The sequence below is a fragment of the Rhinoderma darwinii genome, unplaced genomic scaffold (assembly GCF_050947455.1).
Source record: "Rhinoderma darwinii isolate aRhiDar2 unplaced genomic scaffold, aRhiDar2.hap1 Scaffold_463, whole genome shotgun sequence".
NCBI classification, from domain to species: domain Eukaryota; kingdom Metazoa; phylum Chordata; class Amphibia; order Anura; family Rhinodermatidae; genus Rhinoderma; species Rhinoderma darwinii.
In genome coordinates, this window is record NW_027464008.1 from 75,019 (window position 1) to 88,701 (window position 13,683).

A 13,683-nucleotide genomic window follows, 5' to 3' on the forward strand; every position below is an offset into this window, starting at 1 on the left:
TGATGGCGGTGGTGAGATGACGTGTTACATGTGGCGTTACTGTAATATATGATGTATAGAATATAATATAATAGTTACAGGCGCAGTAGTCACATGAAGGCGGTGGTGAGATGACATGTTATATGTAGAGTTACTGTAATATATGATGTATATAATATAATAGTTACAGGCGCAGTAGTCACATGATGGCGGTGGTGAGATGACGTGTTACATGTGGAGTTACTGTAATATATGATGTATAGAATATAATATAATAGTTACAGGCGCAGTAGTCACATGAAGGCGGTGGTGAGATGACGTGTTACATGTGGAGTTACTGTAATATATGATGTATAGAATATAATATAATAGTTACAGGTGCAGTAGTCACATGATGGTGGTGGTGAGATGACGTGTTACATGTGGAGTTACTGTAATATATGATGTATAGAATATAATAGTTACAGGTGCAGTAGTCACATGATGGCGGTGGTGAGATGACGTGTTACATGTGGAGTTACTGTAATATATGATGTATAGAATATAATAGTTACAGGCGCAGTAGTCACATGATGGTGGTGGTGAGATGACGTGTTACATGTGGAGTTACTGTAATATATGATGTATAGAATATAATAGTTACAGGCGCAGTAGTCACATGATGGTGGTGGTGAGATGACGTGTTACATGTGGAGTTACTGTAATATATGATGTATATAATATAATATAATAGTTACAGGCGCAGTAGTCACATGATGGTGGTGGTGAGATGACATGTTACATGTGGAGTTACTGTAATATATGATGTATGTAATATAATATAATAGTTACAGTTGCAGTAGTCACATGATGGTGGTGGTGAGATGACATGTTACATGTGGAGTTACTGTAATATATGATGTATGTAATATAATATAATAGTTACAGGCGCAGTAGTCACATGATGGTGGTGGTGAGATGACATGTTACATGTGGAGTTACTGTAATATATGATGTATATAATATAATAGTTACAGGTGCAGTAGTCACATGATGGCGGTGGTGAGATGACGTGTTACATGTGGAGTTACTGTAATATATGATGTATATAATATAATAGTTACAGGTGCAGTAGTCACATGATGGCGGTGGTGAGATGACGTGTTACATGTGGAGTTACTGTAATATATGATGTATATAATATAATAGTTACAGGCGCAGTAGTCACATGATGGTGGTGGTGAGATGACGTGTTACATGTGGAGTTACTGTAATATATGATGTATAGAATATAATATAATAGTTACAGGCGCAGTAGTCACATGGTGGTGGTGAGATGACGTGTTACATGTGGAGTTACTGTAATATATGATGTATAGAATATAATAGTTACAGGCGCAGTAGTCACATGATGGTGGTGGTGAGATGACGTGTTACATGTGGAGTTACTGTAATATATGATGTATATAATAGTTACAGGTGCAGTAGTCACATGACGGTGGTGGTGAGATGACGTGTTCCATGTGGAGTTACTGTAATATATGATGTATAGAATATAATATAATAGTTACAGGCGCAGTAGTCACATGATGGCGGTGGTGAGATGACGTGTTACATGTGGAGTTACTGTAATATATGATGTATAGAATATAATATAATAGTTACAGGCGCAGTAGTCACATGATGGTGGTGGTGAGATGACGTGTTACATGTGGAGTTACTGTAATATATGATGTATATAATATAATAGTTACAGGTGCAGTAGTCACATGATGGCGGTTGTGAGATGACGTGTTACATGTGGAGTTACTGTAATATATGATGTATATAATATAATAGTTACAGGCGCAGTAGTCACATGATGGTGGTGGTGAGATGACGTGTTACATGTGGAGTTACTGTAATATATGATGTATAGAATATAATATAATAGTTACAGGCGCAGTAGTCACATGATGATGGTGGTGGTGAGATGACGTGTTACATGTGGAGTTACTGTAATATATGATGTATAGAATATAATAGTTACAGGCGCAGTAGTCACATGATGGCGGTGGTGAGATGACGTGTTACATGTGGAGTTACTGTAATATATGATGTATAGAATATAATATAATAGTTACAGGTGCAGTAGTCACATGATGGCGGTGGTGAGATGACATGTTACATGTGGAGTTACTGTAATATATGATGTATATAATATAATAGTTACAGGCGCAGTAGTCACATGATGGTGGTGGTGAGATGACGTGTTACATGTGGAGTTACTGTAATATATGATGTATAGAATATAATAGTTACAGGTGCAGTAGTCACATGATGGTGGTGGTGAGATGACGTGTTACATGTGGAGTTACTGTAATATATGATGTATAGAATATAATATAATAGTTACAGGCGCAGTAGTCACATGATGGCGGTGGTGAGATGACGTGTTACATGTGGAGTTACTGTAATATATGATGTATATAATATAATATAATAGTTACAGGCGCAGTAGTCACATGATGGTGGTGGTGAGATGATGTGTTACATGTGGAGTTACTGTAATATATGATGTATAGAATATAATATAATAGTTACAGGCGCAGTAGTCACATGATGGTGGTGGTGAGATGACGTGTTACATGTGGAGTTACTGTAATATATGATGTATAGAATATAATATAATAGTTACAGGCGCAGTAGTCACATGATGGTGGTGGTGAGATGACCTGTTACATGTGGAGTTACTGTAATATATGATGTATATAATATAATAGTTACAGGTGCAGTAGTCACATAATGGTGGTGGTGAGATGACGTGTTACATGTGGAGTTACTGTAATATATGATGTATAGAATATAATATAATAGTTACAGGTGCAGTAGTCACATGATGGCGGTGGTGAGATGACGTGTTACATGTGGAGTTACTGTAATATATGATGTATAGAATATAATAGTTACAGGCTCAGTAGTCACATGATGGCGGTGGTGAGATGACGTGTTACATGTGGAGTTACTGTAATATATGATGTATATAATATAATAGTTACAGGCGCAGTAGTCACATGATGGCGGTGGTGAGATGATGTGTTACATGTGGAGTTACTGTAATATATGATGTATAGAATATAATAGTTACAGGTGCAGTAGTCACATGATGGCGGCGGTGAGATGACGTGTTACATGTGGAGTTACTGTAATATATGATGTATATAATATAATATAATAGTTACAGGCGCAGTAGTCACATGATGGTGGTGGTGAGATGACATGTTACATGTGGAGTTACTGTAATATATGATGTATATAATATAATAGTTACAGGTGCAGTAGTCACATGATGGTGGTGGTGAGATGACGTGTTACATGTGGAGTTACTGTAATATATGATGTATATAATATAATAGTTACAGGCGCAGTAGTCCCATGATGGCGGTGGTGAGATGACGTGTTACATGTGGAGTTACTGTAATATATGATGTATAGAATATAATATAATAGTTACAGGCGCAGTAGTCACATGATGGCGGTGGTGAGATGACGTGTTACATGTGGAGTTACTGTAATATATGATGTATAGAATATAATATAATAGTTACAGGTGCAGTAGTCACATGATGGTGGTGGTGAGATGACGTGTTACATGTGGAGTTACTGTAATATATGATGTATAGAATATAATATAATAGTTACAGGTGCAGTAGTCACATGATGGCGGTGAGATGACATGTTACATGTGGAGTTACTGTAATATATGATGTATAGAATATAATAGTTACAGGCGCAGTAGTCACATGATGGTGGTGATGAGATGACGTGTTACATGTGGAGTTACTGTAATATATGATGTATAGAATATAATATAATAGTTACAGGTGCAGTAGTCACATGATGGTGGTGGTGAGATGACATGTTACATGTGGAGTTACTGTAATATATGATGTATAGAATATAATATAATAGTTACAGGCGCAGTAGTCACATGATGATGGTGGTGAGATGACGTGTTACATGTGGAGTTACTGTAATATATGATGTATAGAATATAATATAATAGTTACAGGTGCAGTAGTCACATGATGGAGGTGGTGAGATGACATGTTACATGTGGAGTTACTGTAATATATGATGTATAGAATATAATATAATAGTTACAGGTGCAGTAGTCACATGATGGCGGTGGTGAGATGACGTGTTACATGTGGAGTTACTGTAATATATGATGTATATAATATAATAGTTACAGGTGCAGTAGTCACATGATGGAGGTGGTGAGATGACGTGTTACATGTGGAGTTACTGTAATATATGATGTATAGAATATAATATAATAGTTACAGGCGCAGTAGTCACATGATGGCGGTGGTGAGATGACGTGTTACATGTGGAGTTACTGTAATATATGATGTATAGAATATAATATAATAGTTACAGGCGCAGTAGTCACATGATGGCGGTGGTGAGATGACGTGTTACATGTGGAGTTACTGTAATATATGATGTATAGAATATAATATAATAGTTACAGGTGCAGTAGTCACATGATGGCGGTGGTGAGATGACGTGTTGCATGTGGAGTTACTGTAATATATGATGTATAGAATATAATAGTTACAGGCGCAGTAGTCACATGATGGCGGTGATGAGATGACATGTTACATGTGGAGTTACTGTAATATATGATGTATAGAATATAATATAATAGTTACAGGCGCAGTAGTCACATGATGGTGGTGGTGAGATGACGTGTTACATGTGGAGTTACTGTAATATATGATGTATAGAATATAATATAATAGTTACAGGCGCAGTAGTCACATGATGGCGGTGGTGAGATGACATGTTACATGTGGAGTTACTGTAATATATGATGTATAGAATATAATATAATAGTTACAGGCGCAGTAGTCACATGATGGCGGTGGTGAGATGACGTGTTACATGTGGAGTTACTGTAATATATGATGTATATAATATAATAGTTACACGCGCAGTAGTCACATGATGGCGGTGGTGAGATGACGTGTTACATGTGGAGTTACTGTAATATATGATGTATAGAATATAATAGTTACAGGTGCAGTAGTCACATGATGGCGGTGGTGAGATGACGTGTTACATGTGGTGTTACTGTAATATGATGTATAGAATATAATATAATAGTTACAGGCGCAGTAGTCACATGATGGCGGTGGTGAGATGACGTGTTACATGTGGAGTTACTGTAATATATGATGTATAGAATATAATATAATAGTTACAGGCGCAGTAGTCACATGATGGCGGTGGTGAGATGACGTGTTACATGTGGAGTTACTGTAATATATGATGTATAGAATATAATATAATAGTTACAGGCGCAGTAGTCACATGATGGTGGTGGTGAGATGACGTGTTACATGTGGAGTTACTGTAATATATGATGTATAGAATATAATATAGTTACAGGCGCAGTAGTCACATGATGGCGGTGGTGAGATGACGTGTTACATGTGGAGTTACTGTAATATATGATGTATAGAATATAATATAATAGTTACAGGTGCAGTAGTCACATGATGGAGGTGGTGAGATGACGTGTTACATGTGGAGTTACTGTAATATATGATGTATAGAATATAATAGTTACAGGCGCAGTAGTCACATGATGGTGGTGGTGAGATGACGTGTTACATGTGGAGTTACTGTAATATATGATGTATAGAATATAATATAATAGTTACAGGCGCAGTAGTCACATGATGGTGGTGGTGAGATGACGTGTTACATGTGGAGTTACTGTAATATATGATGTATAGAATATAATATAATAGTTACAGGTGCAGTAGTCACATGATGGTGGTGGTGAGATGACGTGTTACATGTGGAGTTACTGTAATATATGATGTATAGAATATAATATAATAGTTACAGGTGCAGTAGTCACATGATGGAGGTGGTGAGATGACGTGTTACATGTGGAGTTACTGTAATATATGATGTATATAATATAATAGTTACAGGTGCAGTAGTCACATGATGGCGGTGGTGAGATGACATGTTACATGTGGAGTTACTGTAATATATGATGTATAGAATATAATATAATAGTTACAGGCGCAGTAGTCACATGATGGCGGTGGTGAGATGACGTGTTACATGTGGAGTTACTGTAATATATGATGTATAGAATATAATATAATAGTTACAGGCGCAGTAGTCACATGATGGTGGTGGTGAGATGACGTGTTACATGTGGAGTTACTGTAATATATGATGTATAGAATATAATATAATAGTTACAGGCGCAGTAGTCACATGATGGTGGTGGTGAGATGACATGTTACATGTGGAGTTACTGTAATATATGATGTATATAATATAATAGTTACAGGCGCAGTAGTCACATGATGGTGGTGGTGAGATGACGTTACATGTGGAGTTACTGTAATATATGATGTATAGAATATAATAGTTACAGGCGCAGTAGTCACATGATGGCGGTGGTTAGATGACGTGTTACATGTGGAGTTACTGTAATATATGATGTATAGAATATAATATAATAGTTACAGGTGCAGTAGTCACATGATGGCGGTGGTGAGATGACGTGTTACATGTGGAGTTACTGTAATATATGATGTATAGAATATAATAGTTACAGGTGCAGTAGTCACATGATGGTGGTGGTGAGATGACGTGTTACATGTGGAGTTACTGTAATATATGATGTATAGAATATAATATAATAGTTACAGGCGCAGTAGTCACATGATGGCGGTGGTGAGATGACGTGTTACATGTGGAGTTACTGTAATATATGATGTATAGAATATAAAATAATAGTTACAGGCGCAGTAGTCACATGATGGCGGTGATGAGATGACATGTTACATGTGGAGTTACTGTAATATATGATGTATAGAATATAATATAATAGTTACAGGTGCAGTAGTCACATGATGGTGGTGGTGAGATGACATGTTACATGTGGAGTTACTGTAATATATGATGTATAGAATATAATATAATAGTTACAGGCGCAGTAGTCACATGATGGTGGTGAGATGACGTGTTACATGTGGAGTTACTGTAATATATGATGTATAGAATATAATATAATAGTTACAGGTGCAGTAGTCACATGATGGCGGTGAGATGACATGTTACATGTGGAGTTACTGTAATATATGATGTATAGAATATAATATAATAGTTACAGGCGCAGTAGTCACATGATGGTGGTGATGAGATGACGTGTTACATGTGGAGTTACTGTAATATATGATGTATAGAATATAATAGTTACAGGCGCAGTAGTCACATGATGGTGGTGGTGAGATGACATGTTACATGTGGAGTTACTGTAATATATGATGTATATAATATAATAGTTACAGGTGCAGTAGTGACATGATGGCGGTGGTGAGATGACATGTTACATGTGGAGTTACTGTAATATATGATAGTTACAGGCGCAGTAGTCACATGATGATGGTGGTGAGATGACGTGTTACATGTGGAGTTACTGTAATATATGATGTATAGAATATAATATAATAGTTACAGGCGCAGTAGTCACATGATGGCGGTGGTGAGATGACGTGTTACATGTGGAGTTACTGTAATATATGATGTATATAATATAATATAATAGTTACAGGCGCAGTAGTCACATGATGATGGTGGTGAGATGACGTGTTACATGTGGAGTTACTGTAATATATGATGTATAGAATATAATAGTTACAGGTGCAGTAGTCACATGATGGAGGTGGTGAGATGACGTGTTACATGTGGAGTTACTGTAATATATGATGTATATAATATAATAGTTACAGGCGCAGTAGTCACATGATGGCGGTGGTGAGATGACGTGTTACATGTGGAGTTACTGTAATATATGATGTATAGAATATAATATAATAGTTACAGGTGCAGTAGTCACATGATGGCGGTGGTGAGATGACGTGTTACATGTGGAGTTACTGTAATATATGATGTATAGAATATAATAGTTACAGGCGCAGTAGTCACATGATGGCGGTGATGAGATGACATGTTACATGTGGAGTTACTGTAATATATGATGTATAGAATATAATATAATAGTTACAGGCACAGTAGTCACATGATGGTGGTGGTGAGATGACGTGTTACATGTGGAGTTACTGTAATATATGATGTATAGAATATAATATAATAGTTACAGGCGCAGTAGTCACATGATGGTTGTGGTGAGATGACGTGTTACATGTGGAGTTACTGTAATATATGATGTATAGAATATAATATAATAGTTACAGGCGCAGTAGTCACATGATGGCGGTGGTGAGATGACATGTTACATGTGGAGTTACTGTAATATATGATGTATATAATATAATATAATAGTTACAGGCGCAGTAGTCACATGATGGTGGTGGTGAGATGACGTGTTACATGTGGAGTTACTGTAATATATGATGTATAGAATATAATATAATAGTTACAGGTGCAGTAGTCACATGATGGCGGCGGTGAGATGACGTGTTACATGTGGAGTTACTGTAATATATGATGTATAGAATATAATATAATAGTTACAGGCGCAGTAGTCACATGATGGTGGTGGTGGTGAGATGACGTGTTACATGTGGAGTTACTGTAATATATGATGTATAGAATATAATATAATAGTTACAGGCGCAGTAGTCACATGATGGCGGTGGTGAGATGACATGTTACATGTGGAGTTACTGTAATATATGATGTATATAATATAATAGTTACAGGCGCAGTAGTCACATGATGGTGGTGGTGAGATGACGTGTTACATGTGGAGTTACTGTAATATATGATGTATAGAATATAATATAATAGTTACAGGCGCAGTAGTCACATGATGGTGGTGGTGAGATGACGTGTTACATGTGGAGTTACTGTAATATATGATGTATAGAATATAATATAATAGTTACAGGTGCAGTAGTCACATGATGGTGGTGGTGAGATGACGTGTTACATGTGGAGTTACTGTAATATATGATGTATATAATATAATAGTTACAGGCGCAGTAGTCACATGATGGCGGTGGTGAGATGACGTGTTACATGTGGAGTTACTGTAATATATGATGTATATAATATAATAGTTACAGGTGCAGTAGTCACATGATGGCGGTGGTGAGATGACGTGTTACATGTGGAGTTACTGTAATATGTGATGTATATAATATAATAGTTACAGGCGCAGTAGTCACATGATGGTGGTGGTGAGATGACTTGTTACATGTGGAGTTACTGTAATATATGATGTATAGAATATAATATAATAGTTACAGGCGCAGTAGTCACATGATGGCGGTGGTGAGATGACGTGTTACATGTGGAGTTACTGTAATATATGATGTATAGAATATAATATAATAGTTACAGGCGCAGTAGTCACATGATGGTGGTGGTGAGATGACGTGTTACATGTGGAGTTACTGTAATATATGATGTATATAATATAATAGTTACAGGCGCAGTAGTCACATGATGGCGGTGGTGAGATGACGTGTTACATGTGGAGTTACTGTAATATATGATGTATATAATATAATAGTTACAGGTGCAGTAGTCACATGATGGCGGTGGTGAGATGACGTGTTACATGTGGAGTTACTGTAATATGTGATGTATATAATATAATAGTTACAGGCGCAGTAGTCACATGATGGTGGTGGTGAGATGACGTGTTACATGTGGAGTTACTGTAATATATGATGTATAGAATATAATATAATAGTTACAGGCGCAGTAGTCACATGATGGCGGTGGTGAGATGACATGTTACATGTGGAGTTACTGTAATATATGATGTATAGAATATAATATAATAGTTACAGGCGCAGTAGTCACATGATGGTGGTGGTGAGATGACGTGTTACATGTGGAGTTACTGTAATATATGATGTATAGAATATAATATAATAGTTACAGGTGCAGTAGTCACATGATGGCGGTGGTGAGATGACGTGTTACATGTGGAGTTACTGTAATATATGATGTATAGAATATAATATAATAGTTACAGGTGCAGTAGTCACATGATGGTGGTGGTGAGATGACGTGTTACATGTGGAGTTACTGTAATATATGATGTATAGAATATAATATAATAGTTACAGGTGCAGTAGTCACATGATGGCGGTGGTGAGATGACGTGTTACATGTGGAGTTACAGAACCGATAAAAACAAGGGGACATATACAAAAACACCGAAAAAGGCCATACTTTCAAATGGACACAGCCAGGTCAGAAACGCTGATGAAAGGGCGAGCAGGTGCTTTAAATAATAATAGCCACTCCCACTAATCTTGAAGGGAGTGGTGTGTGGTGCATGGGATGTGTAGTAAGAAATAATAAATGAATAGTGTGTGTGCAAGTGTAATACTATAAGTGAAATATAGGGGGCAGTAATGAGTGAAGTGCCTCAATAGAAATAAATGGATAATGGGGTGCAAGTGAGTGAAACATGGAGGGATAGTGTGTACGTCATGAGGCACAACGTGTATAGCCAGGTAGAAGCCTATTTGTGACGCCTTGATAATTCATAGAGCGGGCTACTCTGCTTGCTATGCCAAACAACAACACAACATGCTCTCCCAGCATCAAAGACCCGGCTGTGTCCAAGAGAAGCGAATATACATAATAATGAAAAATACCTGGGGTATTGGTAATCATTTTGGCCAAAAGGACGCAAGCTCGCAATCCACGACAAGGATCCCCAGACTTGCGAGTCCCTAACTCCTAAACTGGAACAGAACGTTCCTGATGCACAAACAGAACCGATAAAAACTTACTGTAATATATGATGTATATAATATAATAGTTACAGGTGCAGTAGTCACATGATGGTGGTGGTGAGATGACATGTTACATGTGGAGTTACTGTAATATATGATGTATAGAATATAATATAATAGTTACAGGTGCAGTAGTCACATGATGGCGGTGGTGAGATGACGTGTTACATGTGGAGTTACTGTAATATATGATGTATAGAATATAATAGTTACAGGCGCAGTAGTCACATGATGGTGGTGGTGAGATGACGTGTTACATGTGGAGTTACTGTAATATATGATGTATATAATATAATAGTTACAGGCGCAGTAGTCACATGATGGTGGTGGTGAGATGACGTGTTACATGTGGAGTTACTGTAATATATGATGTATATAATATAATAGTTACAGGCGCAGTAGTCACATGATGGTGGTGGTGAGATGACGTGTTACATGTGGAGTTACTGTAATATATGATGTATAGAATATAATATAATAGTTACAGGCGCAGTAGTCACATGATGGCGGTGGTGAGATGACGTGTTACATGTGGAGTTACTGTAATATATGATGTATATAATATAATAGTTACAGGCGCAGTAGTCACATGATGGCGGTGGTGAGATGACGTGTTACATGTGGAGTTACTGTAATATATGATGTATAGAATATAATATAATAGTTACAGGCGCAGTAGTCACATGATGGCGGTGGTGAGATGACGTGTTACATGTGGAGTTACTGTAATATATGATGTATAGAATATAATATAATAGTTACAGGTGCAGTAGTCACATGATGGTGGTGGTGAGATGACGTGTTACATGTGGAGTTACTGTAATATATGATGTATATAATATAATAGTTACAGGCGCAGTAGTCACATGATGGCGGTGGTGAGATGACGTGTTACATGTGGAGTTACTGTAATATATGATGTATATAATATAATATAATAGTTACAGGCGCAGTAGTCACATGATGGCGGTGGTGAGATGACGTGTTACATGTGGAGTTACTGTAATATATGATGTATAGAATATAATATAATAGTTACAGGCGCAGTAGTCACATGATGGTGGTGGTGAGATGACGTGTTACATGTGGAGTTACTGTAATATATGATGTATATAATATAATAGTTACAGGCGCAGTAGTCACATGATGGCGGTGGTGAGATGACGTGTTACATGTGGAGTTACTGTAATATATGATGTATATAATATAATAGTTACAGGTGCAGTAGTCACATGATGGCGGTGGTGAGATGACGTGTTACATGTGGAGTTACTGTAATATGTGATGTATAGAATATAATATAATAGTTACAGGCGCAGTAGTCACATGATGGCGGTGGTGAGATGACATGTTACATGTGGAGTTACTGTAATATATGATGTATAGAATATAATATAATAGTTACAGGCGCAGTAGTCACATGATGGTGGTGGTGAGATGACGTGTTACATGTGGAGTTACTGTAATATATGATGTATAGAATATAATATAATAGTTACAGGTGCAGTAGTCACATGATGGCGGTGGTGAGATGACGTGTTACATGTGGAGTTACTGTAATATATGATGTATATAATATAATAGTTACAGGTGCAGTAGTCACATGATGGTGGTGGTGAGATGACGTGTTACATGTGGAGTTACTGTAATATATGATGTATAGAATATAATATAATAGTTACAGGTGCAGTAGTCACATGATGGCGGTGGTGAGATGACGTGTTACATGTGGAGTTACAGAACCGATAAAAACAAGGGGACATATACAAAAACACCGAAAAAGGCCATACTTACAAATGGACACAGCCAGGTCAGAAACGCTGATGAAAGGGCGAGCAGGTGCTTTAAATAATAATAGCCACTCCCACTAATCTTGAAGGGAGTGGTGTGTGGTGCATGGGATGTGTAGTAAGAAATAATAAATGAATAGTGTGTGTGCAAGTGTAATACTATAAGTGAAATATAGGGGGCAGTAATGAGTGAAGTGCCTCAATAGAAATAAATGGATAATGGGGTGCAAGTGAGTGAAACATGGAGGGATAGTGTGTACGTCATGAGGCACAACGTGTATAGCCAGGTAGAAGCCTATTTGTGACGCCTTGATAATTCATAGAGCGGGCTACTCTGCTTGCTATGCCAAACAACAACACAACATGCTCTCCCAGCATCAAAGACCCGGCTGTGTCCAAGAGAAGCGAATATACATAATAATGAAAAATACCTGGGGTATTGGTAATCATTTTGGCCAAAAGGACGCAAGCTCGCAATCCACGACAAGGATCCCCAGACTTGCGAGTCCCTAACTCCTAAACTGGAACAGAACGTTCCTGATGCACAAACAGAACCGATAAAAACTTACTGTAATATATGATGTATATAATATAATAGTTACAGGTGCAGTAGTCACATGATGGTGGTGGTGAGATGACATGTTACATGTGGAGTTACTGTAATATATGATGTATAGAATATAATATAATAGTTACAGGTGCAGTAGTCACATGATGGCGGTGGTGAGATGACGTGTTACATGTGGAGTTACTGTAATATATGATGTATAGAATATAATAGTTACAGGCGCAGTAGTCACATGATGGTGGTGGTGAGATGACGTGTTACATGTGGAGTTACTGTAATATATGATGTATAGAATATAATAGTTACAGGTGCAGTAGTCACATGATGGCGGTGGTGAGATGACGTGTTACATGTGGAGTTACTGTAATATATGATGTATAGAATATAATATAATAGTTACAGGTGCAGTAGTCACATGATGGTGGTGGTGAGATGACGTGTTACATGTGGAGTTACTGTAATATATGATGTATAGAATATAATATAATAGTTACAGGCGCAGTAGTCACATGATGGCGGTGGTGAGATGATGTGTTACATGTGGAGTTACTGTAATATATGATGTATA